Below are 13997 nucleotides of genomic sequence, written 5' to 3' on the forward strand. Positions count from 1 at the left end.
AAGATTATAATTGCATTATTTCTTTTGTCTCTAAAAATCTGAAAACGAGGTGATCCCTCGGAATCAATGCACCAACAGTTTTCCAGCCCATTGTATTTATTGTCTTCAAATCATTACGTACAATGTGTTAAAGTATAAAAAATACTTAATACATTATTATCAGAATATAATAAATATGTTGATATCAATAGACAATTAAATCAAATTAGAAAAAAAACATGCAAAACGGCAGGGGATTGTAAACAATAAAACATTTAATAAAATCCTTTCATTCATTTTGTTTGTAAGTTAAAATTGCATTAATTTTACGGAATGGATCAGATGTAGTTTTTAGTAGCTTTGGTTTTGAAATTTCCATCATTTCAATGATCTTTCTTCATGTAATACATATAAAAATTTGAAATGTACTTAAGAAAAAAAAACAAAAAAACTTGCAAATATAGATCTTATTTCTATCGCATTTTCATTTTAACAATTTACTAGTATCTTGTGTATGTGATTTTTTGCCTTAATGTAGATCGATGCTCAAATATCAATATCTATAGTCATTTTCTCCTTTCTTCTGTACTGCCTTTTTCAGCAGGACAATTTTGAATTATATCAATAAAGCAGTTATTCTCTTAATATATAAAGGTTATTGCACACTGACATGACCATGCATTAAATTAGTCAATAAGAAAACATTTATATCCTTGCATAGTTGGTAAAATTAGGCAAGATAAAAATAAAAAAGTGCAAGTACTTTTGATATTAAATATTGTTTATACAGACATATACATGTATGTTTATTTTTTATAATATTATTATGTCGACATTTAAATTACGTAAAGTCTTTAAAGAAATATATATTGTGACCTTCTTTTTGAACACTAGTTTTACTAAATAAACAAACAACCATTCACACCAATGCAACAGAATCCCTTTTAATTTAATTCAAACTCATATTTCATCATTCTAGATTGTCGTTTAGCCTTATATTGTTACAGTTCTATAAAAAACTGTCAATGTTCTTAATTTTAACCTAGATTAAATAAGAAATATAACATTAAAACAACATCAATATGAAAGGATTTACTTTACATAAATCAAGATAGTGTGTATTGTAAGAGGCAAAAATACAACATTAATTGTTTGTTTTTTTGAATTTAATAAGTATAAAAATAACCCATTAATTGTACAAGACACACATATCTTTTGTGATTTATATCAATAGTTTTAATGCAAATCCCTTGAGTGCATTCAATATGGTAAATTATTCTCTGAAACGAAAAAAGGACTGTTTCGTGTATAAATTATGTTCACCTAACTTAATTAGGTTGTTATGTTTTAAGGTGTTCTCATTAACATTATAGAAAAAGATAATATGCGTTTAAAAATAAAAGATTAAATAGAAAATTGCTAAGCATATGAACGTGTTTATTTATTGCAAATTGGGAGCTAAAAACCCTTGTCTTATCACATGCATATGATCTTGATTATAAAATTGCCTTTTTGGTTAAATGTTTGAACTGCATGACTTTGAAGTTATTCAAGAATGTTCTTAAACCGTAAAATTTACTTGAACTTCAAAGTCAAATACAAACATTTTCTTAAATTATATAGCACTATTCTATAAATAATTGGACATAGACATGCTGCTCAATATAATCGTCCTGCCTAAACTAAATACGATGTTCAACTTGTTATAATCTGTAATGTCATATTTTATATAAAAATATTATCTCCCTTTTTACAATTTCAGATGTGATTAAAGCAAGTTTTTTTTATAAATAACTGTTATTTTCATACTTGATTTTATATTGAGCATTTGCCCTTACTTGAAAAGTTAAGTATGGGGCCTACTTGTGATGGCTCTTGTTTCAAGTATAAATGCTGTTTGAGCGAATATTTGTCCCCTTCAATGATAGTTCTAGTTTTGTTTTAAAACGTGTAAAAAGAAGCTTCACGCTTTAATCCAAAAAGTTTGCCTTTTAGATAGAAAATTATGTGATATAATGTCTTTACAATTTAATGATTAAAAATTCCCGAAAACATAACTTAAATTTTGTATGAAAAATTAGAAAATCAATCTTAACGATAAATAACCGAAGTTATACAAAGTATGAAATGTACATTTTATATATTTTTATAATACATGTACTAATGACTTTAACAGTAATATGACGTGAAAGGTTGTATGTTTTTAACAAGACAAATTGTTTTAAGGTAACATTATATTTTCATTGCAGAATATATGACGAGAACAAAACACCTTATTAAGACTTATGTCATTATTTCTTAGAAGTTTTACGAGGAAGAAAACTAAGCGGTGTCGATATCATTTTCCTTGAAGAAATTAAACTGTAAACTAAGTTGGATAATGAAGTAGATGAAAAAAATGCGTTTAGACTATATAATAATAAGTGCGTTTTAATAACATTTTTACAGCTTGATATAAACATAAGCTGATAGAATGTTATATTAAAACATGTACAGTATATAAACATAAAGCATGTAATTATATATAAAGATAAGTAGGGCTGCGCTTTAAGAGCCCATGGTACCTTTGAAATGGTTTGCTTGTATTTCACAAACGATTTTCATGTTTGGGTGTCCTGTTATATTTTCAAAAACGTAACTCATTGACCAAATATATGCTCCATCTTTTGCCTCTGTTGCTCTGTAGCAGTTAGTGCAGCTAAAGTAATTTAATATATAGTATGAAGCCAAAATGCTACTCTGTTTGCATATTGCTACTTTTATGGCATACTTTCATTTCACTTTCATTTCACATTCAGTGCTACTTTGCGATAGGCTCTCAAACCATTAAATTCATTTATAAGACTCATTTATGACCTTTGTAAAGAAGTACAAGTTTGATTAAAGAAGGTGATAAGGTTCATTTTTTGTGCAAATTAAACTCATCCTGAAAAAATAATTTAGCCACTTCTTTGTGGTTCTTATATAGAACAAGTGGCAGTACATTCTAGAAAGTCTTTTAATTTTGTCAGAAGATAGATATTTTCAATTACTGTAGATATTTTCTAAATCTAAATTTCAATGAAAACATATCATTTCAATCGTAATTGAAAATATAAATTTATAATAAATTAAAAAGTCTACGGGAGTTGTAATTACTTCTGTAATTAATTCTGGCAACAAAGATCATTATTTGTATCAGAAATATATCATTTTTATAAATAATTAGATATATAAAGAATTCAAAGAAATAAATTGGATCTAAGATCAAGCAATTAGGCATACAGATAAAGAAACTATTAAGACAGGCAAAATCGACGAAATGGTACTGAATTCGGTGCTTGAGTTTCCACTATTACATTCTATATTTCACAATTAAATACATTTTGTTTAAGAGATAAGGCACACACTTTCGTAAAAATTCGTTTAATGTGTAACATTTACCGGCATATTAATAGTTGTTGGAATTATATATTACAAAAAAGAAATCAACACTTGTTTGTTTTGAATAATTAATAATATGTGATTTTCTACTCGCAATTTTTATGCAATTAAAATAGATACGTTTAAGTCATATATTGAAGATATACTTTCTGTTTTGTTCTTATTAAGATTATACTTATTAGATGCATAAATGAGAAGATTTTAAATTGATTTATATCTAATAATAACAAATAATTGATTTATTAATCAATTTACACCCGGTTAAAACTATCAAATGTTTCTTCATGCTTTCATCATACCATTACATCCCGGTTGATAAATTGGTCCCTGGATAAACTAAACGATAAAAAATGATAAGTGATTACTTACGAACATATTTTCAGTGACTCAAATTTACATAATTTAATTATAAATAAATAACATAGAGAAAAATGGAATGATTCTTTAAGAACGCGCAATATGGCAAAATAGAAAATGTTGTAGGCTCGATTTGATAAACCTGTACATAGATGGTACTGGATGAAGCCAGCTATCATCCACGTACCCTACACCGGCTATAAGGTCATCAACTATAATTATAAAATGTTTGAAGATAAATCTGAGAGCAAATGTTATATACCGCAACGAGATTTATAGCCTTTGCAAAACTACTTATAAATTCTGGAAGAAGAAAACGCTAGAGAATTTTTAAAATTGGTATAACTCAATTAAGCCATTTTCTGCACTGTGTAGTATTATTCTCTTTAATCAAGATCAAGAGCATTAACTTATGACAAACTATTTCTACATTTCATTATTTTTTTGTTCAAAACCCGGTTAGATATAAGTGTGCACGAGGATTTTATGAATGATGTTACATCACCGTCGACAGTTTTAAAATTTAAAGGCATTATTTTATTAGGTGTTCAATAAGTAAGCTATTATTTCTTTAACTAGATTATTTAATTTTAAATTCAATGTTTTTATTCGTTAAAGTAGTCAAAAACTAAATATTTTTTACCAAGTTATTTAATAAGTTTAGATAATTTGCATGACAAGTTTTCAGTGCTAAAATAGGTTAAACAACTTTTGCATTTATATGCATTATAGTTGTAAATATCATCACGACATCATGACAGTATAATTCATAATCAAGATAAACAAATGTGCATATGGTACAAAGGCAACTAACAATACTTGAAAAAATCAGTTCAGAGACTCCTTTTAGGACACAATTTGAAGCTTATTTAAGTGTGAACTGGACAATTTAAGAAAATTTCTTGTGATGACAAATTATAACTTGCGATTGGCTTACAACTAAATTATGATAAACAAGATCAACAAAGAAGGGCGGCGTTCAATGAACACAACACCCTCACGACCCAGCAACAAGAACCAGCGGCAAGGAGCCCAGGAGCAGGAGGACCCAAAACACAATAAAACAGGGCGCAAGGGAGAGGACGGACAGGATAATCACTTAAATGTTACTTAAAATGAAATAAAATAAAAGTCACCGACAAGGAAATTAAAGTAACAAATTATTGATTAATCAATAGGCCAACAAAGTAAGACACAGGGGAAGGGGACTCGACATTCGGGGAAGGGAGGGGTAAATTAAAAAAAAATATATTAAGGTCATTTGATATTGACCTTTGACTTTGTGACCCCAATATAGATATGGATCTTTTATTCAATACATAAAATATGACATTACAGATTATAACAAATGTATAAGTAATCATCCTATGAAGTTTGAAAACTGTAAGCCAAATGGAGCTTGTGTTGTGCTTGTGTTGTGCTCCAGAAATCACAATTTTCAGTGTTAATGTCAGTGTGACCATGACCTTTAACCTTATGACCCTTAAGTCAATAGGGTTCATGTATTGGACATGACTGTTCATCCTATGAAATGTTACAGCTTTAGGTAGATTAATACTTAAGTTATTAAGCGAAAACCTTTTTCAGTTTTAAGGTAATAGTGACCTTTAACTTTGACCTTGTGACCCTAAAACTAATAGGGGTCTTCTACTCAGTATTGACAATCATCCTATGAAGTCTAAACACTGTGGGCCAAATGGAAGTTAAGTTATGCTCCAGAAACCACAATTTTCAGTGTAAAGATCATTATGACCCTGACCTTTCACCTTATGACCCTAAATTCAATAAGGGTCATGTATTGGACATGCCTGTTCATCCTATAAAATTTTACAGCTGTAAGTTGATTATTACTTAAGGTATTGACCAGTCGGTTTATGGGATTTACTCCTTTTTTAACTAAAATTATGGACGGAATGAAGCTCATAGACCATTGGATGTTCGCCTGGACAGACAGACTGACGGACGGACGCCAGGGGTGTAACATAATGTCCGGTAATCGTTCGGCCATATAAAAAGATATTACACGCAATCTATGTACGCTCAAATGGTCGATTCCTTCTGTGCACTCTAAATCCTTTATGACTCTGTACCTAAAATCATTTTTGAACACCGATGATGTTACTTTCTTCACCTAGCTACAAAATCGCTAGACGAACGAGGTTCGGACATTAGTAAAAACAATTTTACCTTTTTAAACAGAAAAATGCATTTTGTTACAAATTTAGAAAATTATGTTTTGCTAGTAATGAACTAAGTGCTAGTTTGAATATTTGGAAAAAGATATTTTGCGGTTTAAAGATAGCAGGTGCCATTGACTACCTCTTATCACTGTTTTTTTATGTTTTAGAGACTATATTCTGAGTTTTCATAAAGGGTGCATATAAATAGAGGCGTCGTACTAATTCAAACACTTTTTTAGGTTTATAAAAATCAAACATGTTTCAGGATGTAACTAATTCCAACTGATCAGTTTTAATGATGAAAATCAACGTCTTCTTTTATATGCAGTCCTTTTTAAGCTGACAGGAATTCACCACAACATAATTTGCCTGAATAACGTTGGCATATTTTACGCTTCTCACACTGAACATAAACATTTTACTGTCATTAATTAACCGAGTTTACAAACTATCACGAAGCGATGACACATGCGTTAATGTAACTGTCTTGTTAATGTCGTAGTAGAAAAATACGAGAAAAAGACTGGATGAAGAAAGTATTTAATATCTTTTAATTAACTATTCTAGAGTAAAATCAAATGCTTTATAACATAATTAAGGGGAAGATTTTCTAATGAAAATAATTGATCAAAAGATTTTACAGTAATAATATGTAGTTAATGTTATAAACAAAGCTGGATGAAGGAACGCTTTCATGAACTGATGCTTCTCTTAAAACAAGTTGATTTAGTCACGTTTTGTTCTTCAAATATTAGATTTGTTGGTAAGATTTGAGTAATTTCATGCTCCTTACTTTACATAAATGTAAAAAATGTTTTGCTACTATATCTGTCCACATGAAAGAGTAAATTAAAACATATTCACTCGATATCGTACGCATATTTGGGTTAACGTGAAGCAAAACATTTGCACTACACACGAGTATTTATCAATCCGTCATGTACCATACACACAGGTAAATACGACATGCAGTTGAATTATTCTAAATTTAAAATTAGTGAATTTGATATTGAATTTTTAAAATTATTTTATTTTTATTTTATATATTGTCAAACATATGGAAATGAAATGAACTTATAATGTGAAACTTCGTTTTATCTTACGACAGCCTACAAATTTGGTAAAACCTAATAAACGTATATAGCCATCAAAATTTAAATTTGAATCATTTTGAAACTTTCATCTGGACACTCCACAAATTTATTTATGAAAAACAGGAAAGATCAACCAGGGTGATCGATATTCATATAAAGCAGTCATATATTTATGATATGAATGTTAGTTAACCACTATGAAAAGAACCTGTTTCTGGTTTGTGTAAATATTATATAAGGTTTATAAAACTTTTTATTTGATGTTTGGTAGAAAAAACAAAATAGTAAGCTCGATTATTAAGCAGGTTGTAATTCATATTGTGTGTTAACATGGCTTATATAGCACTTTCAATTAAACGAAAAAGTGTCGTCTTTACCATTTACATACGGTACACATAGGCTACGTAATGGTGAACAAGTTCAAAATTATATTATTTTCAAGACGGTTTACAGCGTTTCATCTACACTTACCTTATTAGCAAAAACTTAATATGGAAGACCAAATTATACCTTAATGAGTTTTTTTGGGGTTTTACGTCGCAGCAAAAAATTGGCGATTTTACAGCTTCACTAATGGAGAGAAATATCAGGTGTCTCTTCATGAATGATGTCAGGCACGATCGGGCACCTGACTAAAACCACCGACGTTCTGCTGTTTATATGAATAGCTTCTTCGCATGAAAAATATCCGAAGTTACCGACGGATAACAAACCAACAGCGGTGATGGGTTAATGATTTGAAGTTAACTACCTTTATCACGGACGACCCAGGCACAATTTAGTTTTTTAGATAGTTGCAAAGTGCATTTACTAAAAGTATAGCTATGGTGTTTGCTGTTTGTAACCTGTTACGATAAAACGCCTGGTAGTTTAAGAGATTAGCTATTAACATTATTTGTACAGCTGTTTAGCAAAACAAGGTATGTAGAGAAATTGGTCTAGTGATCTGTTTGCAGAGGAAAGCAAATTTCAAGTACTTGCTTGTAATGGATGACATGCAACTTATATCGTCATCTTAGAGCAATAACGTAATAAGTGATTCTAAATTAAATAGCAGTTATTCAGTTATTGCACTAAGGTGACGATGTATTCTGTTATCAATAAAAGTTGATAATGCTGCACTTTTTGAAATGTGTGTCATATTTCAATCATAAACATTTTTTTAAGCTTTTTTCTGATTCGTTGTTGGACTATTGTGTTAGGGTAGATCATCGGACTCTAATCCTGTTTGGTATTTTAAACCCAACAAGTTTTAAGATATTATTTTAACTACCAAACTACCACAATTTAAACAGGTGTGATTACTGGTTGTGACATCCAGGAACAAATTATAAAAAATAAAATGACGATTCCACTTTTTTAAAAAATGAACGTTACCAATACATTTCGAACATTATTGATACAAATTTTCATGGATAACATGGATTATTGATAAGTTTTGTATAGTAAAATATAAAATTGAACTTATTTTTTGTAAATGTAAAGTTATTTTAACGTTAGCGTGAATAGCAGTAAAATACAATTTTCAATTAATTTGAATAAATTTCTTTATAGTCTTTTACATGTTTTACATATCTTTCTTCTGTTTTAGTTGCCTCTGCTGATCTATGTTAGGAATTGAATTTTTTTGTGTTTAAGCATTTTGTATCACAGTGGAGTTCTTTTAAGGCAAAAGTTAATGACTATGTTTTGGAATAAATACTGCTCACCATGATATTCTATAAACGCGTTTCAAAATTATAAATGTTATATACCATTTTCGATATTCTTCTTTTTTCTCCCTTACTTCTGTTCTCTTTTTTTAAGGTCACTAGCAGCTTGATATCCTGTTATAATGTTGTCTTGTAATTGAAACAGCACGAGACCTCACATACATCTTTCGAACGTTAGTCTCATGTGAGAGATTTATTGTCTCGTTGGCATTTCTTTAGAAAGTTTATTGAAATGAAAATGACATAAACATTTGCCAACCTTTTTCCAAAACATTCAAATGGAAACAAGATGTGTGAATATAGGTATTTTTCCTGTTGTTATAATATTTTAGAAAGAAACTTTCGCATTATTTTTATTTATGTGAAACTCTTTCCGGAAACAAAACCAAATCATAAAATTATATCTGTATCAAATAAAAAAGTAAATCCAATGTCAACAGCTCTAGCATTTGGCTTTTTTATGTCCGTGACCTTCTTTCTGAACCAAGTTTTCGTGTCAATATTGAAAGTTATTTGCCAGGTGTTTAAAATTAATTACACTAGACATTTAGCTTCGCTGTCAATTAAGATCAGTCAGTCAAGATTACATCCATGATTGATAAGCGGACGTAATCACAGAGAGTGTAAAAAGTAAAGCCAAATAGATGTCATTGCCATTCTCTTGGCAGCAATAGTCTTATTTGTTTCAAGTAATACAATTAGACCTCTTAGGTCCAGAATTGTATAAACATTAACTGGTCACTTTAGTCACTTAATTTGCATTTTAACACTGAAACAAAACTTGCTTATTGCACCATCTTAGCTTTAAAGATTTTAGTTTATAGATATACAATTAGAATTTTGATGAAGAGACGTATTCTTATTTACGAGTATTAATAATGAATTCTATAAATACAAACTTCTATATAAAAGCCTTTTTATATGTATGTTCCGAAACAGCTGTAGTCCAATGTCTTTAACTTCATATTTTATTCAGAGACAAACTATTATAATATTGAAAAAAGAATTTAAACTGATGAAGTAATTTTTAGTGTTAAAGTATAATGTGAAATACGGACAATTTACTCTGATTGAATTACATAAGGCAAGTAGCTGAAAAGTTGAACTTCAACTTTTTTCAGTACTGAGTATCCTATTATCTATCCAAATATCAAAGAAATGAAAAACGTTGTACTTTATACATTGTCGTCAAAATGATTAATGATAATGACAAACTTATATACACAAGGAGGAAAATATGTTTAAAAACTATAGAAAATATAATTCTAGTTTAGGAAGAATGAATAGGAAGACTGTAATTCGTGACTTAGTAAAATAAAATAACAATGTCGCAAAAAGTTACTTGAAAGGTTACATTTCTTCATTTGAATTAAATAAATCGTCCCAACAAAAATCGACTTTTTTCAACAGATATTCTATATTCTATCCGATTGACATATGTGATGTCAGGTCAGTAAAACAGAGTATACTCTCATTATTCAAATTAACTTTTATGTGTCGAGACTGCTTCATTATTTTACACTTATTATGTCTTAGAGGTGTTGTGTCGTGTGAAAAATAAGCCACAACATCCGATAAATGTCTAGACATTACGACATCAAACGAATTTCATAAAAGTTGATTTATATGTATATGTGTATAAATGTTAAAGATGGACTAAGCTTACTATGGTTTACATTGTTGGACTTTATTTTGCATAATGTGTTCTATTGTATACATTTGCAGCGTTCATTGCGTGGCTTCAAACCACTTGCCTGTCACCGCTGTGGGTTCGAATATCGCCAGGGACTTTAATGTTAATACAATTTATTTCAGTCTGATTTATTGGAAGCTTAAAGCATATTTTGAGTGTAAAGTTTCTTGCTTAAGAAAACAACGGCTTGTCCCTTACGAGATTGTAACCACGCTACCAACAACTAATAGATTACTAGTAATCTAGTACCACTCGGACACGTCGCAAGGGACTTTGTCATGTGATGAACTATCCAGCTAGCTTACGGAACGTCGGTGCTTCTAATAAGGTGCCCTTTTGTGTCTGAAATAATGCACGGAGGTGCACCTGAAGTCCTCCTTCAAAAATAAATCTTGAAAGTCGCCATTTGACATCTTAATAAAATATAAACAATGATTTAAAATGAATTATTTCAGATTTTGGAACAATTATTCATACCCCATCTATTTCAGCTTCTCACTGTTATTTCAGGAAAGTTGCATATCAGTGAGGCAGTGTTCCTCATATCTTCTATACAAACAGCTTTGACCTTCATTACGGGAAGAAGTATCTGTACCCTAAAAGTTAAACATAGCTGGTTTGAAACAAAAATATCAAAAACAGTTGCTGACAGAAATTCAGGACAATGCTAGACAATTGAATAAATAGTGTATATTTTTCTTCCCGATATTTTCAAAATATTTAATAAGCATATATCATAATTAAACAGCAAATGATTATAATATTTACTCATTACTTCTAATATTTAAACACATATTCATTTTATTTTTAACAGGTCAATTACACGGATATTATGTACAGGTAATGTCAATCTGTACACCCATTTTTGATATGAGGCAAATTATTATATCTATATGAACTAATTCTAAAATTGATATATTTTCCTATCTTCCTAGATTAACAATCAATTTAATGTTATTAAGAGATGATAGTCAGTGTGGTTTCTTAGTTGGAGTTTAATACATGATTGACCGACTATGGTTTCTTAGTTGGAGTTTAATACATGATTGACCTACTACTCATCACATTTAACGTATGAGTCTGCTGTTAGAGACCAATGAGCAATAGTAGAAAAGTTGCCATGCCCGATGATCAAATCAGCGACCCCTTGAATTGAAATCAGATGCTTTTCCTATCGACAAGGCGCTGATAAATTTACTTGAAACATAACAGTAATGAAAAAAATACAACGTGCTACATGTTTTAACCGTATTTACAATTTAACGTAACATCGATTTAGGGCTTTAATACAAATTAAAGACCAATCCATTTAGCTCGGCGATTATCATTTTATCTTCTGCATAATTATTATATCAGGACATTAATCATCAGAACATTTGCCTTAAATATATTAATGTGCAAAACTTGAAAGAATAATTACGCAAATGACAAGTCAGAAATAGGAAAATTAATGATAGGCATCGCACAAAAAATCTTGTCGTTATCTTTTAGAATACATCTCTCAATACCATACGTTTTGAAAACAGTAAACATCATTATTTCATAACACATATAAAACTATTTGTTACAAGACAAATTGTTGATGCATAGCATCAAACATAGGCTGTAATTATTTTTTGTTAACTTAATTTTTGTTTTAAAAAATGGCATATGAAACATTAAAAGACCATTCGTGTTTGTGACAGAAACAAGAATGGCACATTCAAACACCAAAACTGGCATCCAAATGATTGGAATTTGATGACCTAAATTAAACCTTCATTAGAGATATACGAGTACAACAAGTTGTAAAAATACATAACACTTTTATCAGCTTGATATTTGACTTTAACAGTTTGAATCATGTGTATACGGAATTTCATATGGAAAAAGTTTATCACTTTCAATTATAAATCTTTTATGTTAATTTTTTAACACACACTGCTATTCTTTTCCTTTTACATATTTAGACTAATTTCTAGAGCAAAACATGTTCCTATCACTAACGCAAGACACGTATTTCAGTTGCCTGCATCAGGACCCGAAACTTAGACCTCTTACATCCTAAGCAATCATCTAGTTATTAGGGGAAAAAAAGAACCAAATCAAATTACTCTAAATTTAGATTTTCCATTAGGTAGGGTTCGTGATCCTTCATTAAATAATAAAAATAACCAATAAACAAAAAATACAAATTCAAAGCAGGCTTGATGTCAATCTTCACAATCTCGTAGAAATTATTCCATGTTGAAAAGCCGTTACATTTTTGGAGGGAAATCAATACAATATCACTTTTGTAATTGTTACGAAACATTACGCATGTGATAAAGTAACGTTATATGTAAAATAATCATTTTGCATTTTAGCGAGATTTTGAGTATTATTTAAGCACATATCAGTGACGTTTTCCACTATCATAGATCTATAAAATTATTTATGATTATTATGATTATTTGAACACATTCATTCAGCTGATATCGATTCCAAAAATTTTAAGGTTGAATATCTCTTAGGACGATCATGTTGGACTAAGTCTTTTAAACATTTTCTAATGAATAAACCAAATCTCGAATTTTCAGCTATTTGTAATCTGTTGTCATTGATATTTCATACTAACAAATAATAATTTCTAGAAAAAATAAAGATACCAGTCTGAACATTTAAACATAAACATGTGAGCCAATAGTTAACTGAACTACGTTTTTCTTTACACACCGCTTTTAGCATGTAAATCTTTCTTCGACGGATATAAAAAAAATGGGAAAAGGGAGATTCTTCAACAGCAATAGCTAAACACGTAGAATCGGGTTGGTTTTATTACGACATGGTCTCTCATCTCTTTTTTTAAAATAGCGCTAACAATTTATTGCTTACACCATCCTTATTTTACAAAATGAAACATTGTTGTTGTGACATTAACGTCAGAAATATCAGCATATATACACTGTAAAATTACTGCCTCGCTAAAAATAAGTCATTACTTTAAGTTAACAAATTTACATAACTTGCATCGACGAAAAGGCTAAATTATAAGTTTCATTCGACATGTTACATTCGACACTTATTCAATTACCAAAGGAGAGATGATATGGATTCAATAATTTACACTTTTTCGAAATCGTTACGAGTATCACACTAAGAAAGAATACATGATTGAATAAACACGTTGTAAATGGTTGGTATATCGATCAGAAAGAAACAATTTTAATTCATCTACATAACATGACAATGTATGTTATCATGTTTGCGATTCAAATTGTACTTTTAGTTATGTCCAAAATTCTTAAACATAAATCAGAAAAGCACTTTTCGTGTAACTGTCTGAATCAGCGAACAATTGAGATTGATTTCCTTGAAGACTGAGATGTCACGATCTATTTACTATAAATGTCTGACAATTATATATATAACATATAGAACACTGAATTTACTCTGTCATTTTATTTTTTGTTTAGACTATTCAGTTTGTTCAGTTAATATCACGTCACAACTATATATAAATATGTAAATATAACTGCAAAAAAGTCTCGTCAATATTAGCAAGGGTAAAATGTGCATGTCAAATGTAAATAAATATGAT

Source organism: Ruditapes philippinarum, unplaced genomic scaffold, assembly GCF_026571515.1.
Source record: "Ruditapes philippinarum isolate M1 unplaced genomic scaffold, ASM2657151v2 ctg1461_1_1_1_1, whole genome shotgun sequence".
Classification (NCBI taxonomy): Eukaryota; Metazoa; Mollusca; class Bivalvia; order Venerida; family Veneridae; genus Ruditapes; species Ruditapes philippinarum.